Below are 4,602 nucleotides of genomic sequence, written 5' to 3'. Positions count from 1 at the left end.
TGATTTATATGCAATTTGAGGTCAAAAATAACACTTAGTTTGCATATGTAGGTGTGGTTTACTTAGTGCCTTCTAAATCTCCGTCGTAACCACCGTTGATCGCCCGCACCGTCCCGTCGCCGGCACCACCTTGTGGTGAGGCTCTTGTTCATGAATGTTTTACATTACCAAATTGATGTTTGTGTTATTTGGATATATAGTTACTCGTATAATTATCTTACCCGTACGTTGTTTGTTATACATAATGCCATGGTTTTGATATCCGTCCTCGTCGGCCCTCGTCCTTGTTATGATTCAGATGTGGTATATTCTCTTTTAAAACTAGTTGTTGCATTTCGAGGTGCCGCACTGGTGAGCCGCAATAGGACAACCGGCGACGAGAATATGCACGGGTGGCAAAGGTGCACAAGGTGCTCGATAAAATGACTACACAGACAGAGAAGAAGAAGAAGAAGAAGAAGAAGAAGAAGAAGAAGAAGAAGAAGAAGAAGAAGAAATATGACATGGCAGTGGAGTTGACATTGACATTGACCGTTGACCTGATGTGGCAAAGTAGGATTCAAACCAGGACACGTCAGCCCAAGTCTGGTTTTGGAGGGTTCATGTCCGGCTTGAAAACATGAGGGACAAAATGTAGTCTAAAAAACCTTGAGGGACCAAATATATAGTTTTCATAAATTTGAGGGACAAAAACATATTTTCTCCATGGAATTCTATGTTTTGAAATCTCAATCCTATGTTTCTATATTTCTGCAATATAAAGAAACCCTAGGCGTGTCTTTCTTATGTTATGGGAGATTACTTCCATTAATTTGGCAAATCATATGATCAATTATTCAAAAGAAATTGTTGCAAAACTCAGCTGATATTATGGGGTTCTTCAGTGAGCTTGGTCGTCGTAGATCTAAAGTTAATCTAATAAAAAGGAAATTTATTGTCATATATATGCTCTATACTTTTGTATAAATATATGTTTTTGTACAAGTATATGTTATACTCGCTGAAGTTTTATCACTTGTGTGATCATTGTCTTATTTCACCCCCTTATGTCCAAATTCCGACTCTGCGCCTGTTGATGACTTTGCTGACTGCCATGCGCCACCGAGATCTAGTAACTGAAGTTGTCCAGTTTAAAAGGCTCTCCCATTTATGATATGGTGGTTTAGCATGTTCTTCTTTTCTCCTTTTTTGCGGGTGATCATGTTCTTCTTTTAGCGGGAATAATATCATTGTGCCATCATCTGTAGGCGGCTGCATTAAAATTCAATTCGGTCATAAAATGGATATTTGTACTCTGAAAGTCAAGCATTTCAGATCATCAATACCCTATACTACAATGAAAGTCACACATACCATGATAGGGAAGGCCCTGGTAGCCAGCGATTGATGCATTGGGTGGCCTCCTCGGTCACCATGCATTCGCCCAGGTCTGAGCTGCAGGGGATATGACTCGAACTCGCAACCTTCGGGGACAACTGGAAGTGTGCTGACTTCTAGAACATGGGTATAGTATATAGCATACACTGTTGATGTGGTTTTTTTAATTCCAAATTTGTTTGGATACATTCGGGCAAAAAAAAAACAGGTATCTTAGATTTTCTAGAAACAAGTTCTTCTGGGCCGAAATTTGTCAGTGCAATCATAAATACTGAGCGAATAAAGGTGCATAACGGAGAATTTACATGTAGATCTGGTGAATATTTGTGATTAATTACAGCTTCGTCCTTATGGCTGAAGTAAACTCGATATCCAGTTCGTGTAAGCACCAACATGGCCATTTTCCATTGATCAGCAGAATATCCCAGCTGTGCAAAGGAAGAGATGTCAGCCGTGAATTATGCATATATTGCTCGATCAAACCATTAAATTCGTCATGGGTACAAACTGTGCTTGACACCATGCAATAATCAGTCAACTAACTTGCTGTAAGTATACTGAGTTATGGTGTTAGTGTGATCTCTTAATCGCATATTAATAGATCACAAATTATGATACTTGAAAGGTTGACCTTGGTGAACAGAACATTTTAAGTGACTTTTATCATCTAATTAAAATGCAGTTTATCTGATGATTTGAACTAACAATACAGTTTGGTCCTGTTTAGTTAATTCATATGGAAGTCCCCATAATTTCGTGAACTTTGAACTTTCTTTTACTAAAATATTTCAACTAGAATATCTATTGGACCTTGAGCAATTATTTTTTCGAGATTACCGTGAGCAGTTCTACTAAGCTTTCCTACAAAACTCAGGCAATTTCACTTAAAACAATCTTAGTTTCAAACTTTTTGTAATCGAGCTAAGAAGACTCGATTCCATGTTTGTTGCTTTATTTATAGAGAAGGGCGAAAGCCTGTTTCGAGAGAGAGTTGATTCTGAGCATATCATCTTAATCCTAGGACATTAATTGTTAACGAGCTAACCGATGGAGCCTACTCTAAGCTTAATGTTGACCCCTTGTTAATGCCGATCATTTGGATCTAGAGCATATAGAGGGAAAGTGTTCTTCTTCGCCTTCTGAAATAGGAAACAATCATACATAAAGCCATAATGTTAAACATGCTAGTCACATGACCAAGTTATCATGCCATATCGTAAGACACACAAACAGCCTCGTACCTCAAATTAAACTTGTCTAAAATGGATCATGGGTGAATTAAACAAAAGAAATCATGGGCACTAGCTTATACTTACCATGGTGCATCACATTGAGACTATTTTTTATTCCATCCATATGCAAAGACTAGAAGAGCAAATTTCAAGAAAAGAAACAATATCAATAGTGGCCAGTTCACACCTGGAAAATCAGCAACCAGTCCTTTCTTGCTGCCTGAGTACACTCTGTTTCTGTTTCATTCAGTCTATTGATAATATCCTGTATGATTGGCCTTTTGTGTCGATCCTCCTGCAGACAACTTAAACCAATTTCAATGCATATCTTTACTTGTTTGGAATATGCGGCCCTCCGTTTTGATGTTTCAAGTAGCCTATTCGTCCAGTTTTCCTGCACCTACCAGTTTAGAGCATAAAAAGAGTGATATATTAGAATAACCAAAGTATTATTTACTTACAAAATATGTCCACATCATGTCGAAAAAGGCAACATATTCTCTTACAAGATTAGTGAATTCCTGTGAGGACATTTCAGCACTCTTATAGTAGCCCGTGCGTCCTTCCATTATCTTTGTGATTACAACACCCAAGCTGAATATATCAAACTTACTTGAGATCAAATTCTTGTTAATGTATTCCGGCAGTAAGTATCCGCTGCATCACGCGTCATATATAAATGTTAATGATACTATATGTCTAATCCAAAAGAATGTTGCCTTCTCATATTTCAGTTTACGTGAAGAATGCTTACATTGTTCCTAATGAACTTTTTGTAGCTTGCGTCTGTTCATCTCTGAAGAGCCTTGATATTCCATAATCTGCAATTCTGGGAAACATATTCTCATCCAGCAAAACATTGGCTGGCTTTAAATCCAAATGATAAATGGGAGGTTTTAATTCATTGTGGAGGTAAATTAAACCCTGGCAGATCCCCTTAATTATTCGATAGCCTTTTTGCCAATCATATCTATCACATTCATCTGCAACACCAAATAAGGAGAATTCTTGAGGTGTAAATTGTAAGTACAATACCTTAACATGCTAACTACAAGGAGAAGATAATCTTTACCAGGAAGATACTTTTCAAGGCTTCCATTAGACATATACTCCAGGCAGAGCACCCTATGCGTCTTTTCAACAAGAACCAATTTTCCTTCATGCTTTACTTGTACTTCCTGAATATCATGGCAATATCCAACTAACTACACAATATTTTGGTGACGGAGCCTTGTAAGATTTTCAAACTTATTCTGAAAATGCTTATTGTCAACTCTTAAAATATCATAGAGCACCCTCACAGCAATCTTTTGCCCGTCGGGGTACGCTCCCTATCCAACATTTCCACATTGTTTAATGGTCTATTCATATATACAACATCTAAAAAGCAGATATGTGCACTCATACGCACTCATGAGACACCTACTAAAGATGGATCAAGGAAGTTATATGTTGACAAAATCAACATATAACTGTTCATAAAAGATATGATAGTCTCATATGATATCATTGTTGTGAGGAAGCCATTTACATAATTAGTCTTACCAAGTAAATCTTTCCATGTGAACCGCTACCAAGTTTCCGCTCCTCAGAGAAACCATCTGTCATTTCTCGTAATAAATCAAGTGGCATAACCACTGGCTCTGAATTTGCTCTATCCATGCTCTTGTAGAAAAAAGAAATAGACATATTTATATTTTGATAGTCTAGCATTACAGACTTCTGAGTCCTAGGCAGTTTAATTGGAAATTTGTGGCTACACCCATATGCATTGCACCCATGAACAGTAAAATAGAACAAAAATTAAAACAAAAGGGTAATGCTGTGGCCCTCCATTATGATCAAATTTTTTAGGTGCTTGCAACATTTGGTTGCCAAATAACATCAAATGAGCTCCATACAAACAAAGCAAATATTGCTCAAACAAGCACAAAATGTGTTGTTTTTTGTATGGATCTCCTCAGATATCATTTGGCACCAGTTTTTGCAAGCG

General features: G+C 37.4%; 1 pseudogene; it reads right to left on the bottom strand.

The window, feature by feature from the left end:
* Positions 1-2,790: 2,790 nt before the first annotated feature.
* On the bottom strand, positions 2,791-4,271 carry LOC119339408 (annotated as a pseudogene).
* Positions 4,272-4,602: the final 331 nt, after the last annotated feature.

This window comes from Triticum dicoccoides, chromosome 7B (assembly GCF_002162155.2).
Source record: "Triticum dicoccoides isolate Atlit2015 ecotype Zavitan chromosome 7B, WEW_v2.0, whole genome shotgun sequence".
NCBI classification, from domain to species: Eukaryota; Viridiplantae; Streptophyta; class Magnoliopsida; order Poales; family Poaceae; genus Triticum; species Triticum dicoccoides.
Note: the sequence above shows the minus strand (reverse complement) of the source record. Positions and strands in the feature narration are given on the sequence as shown.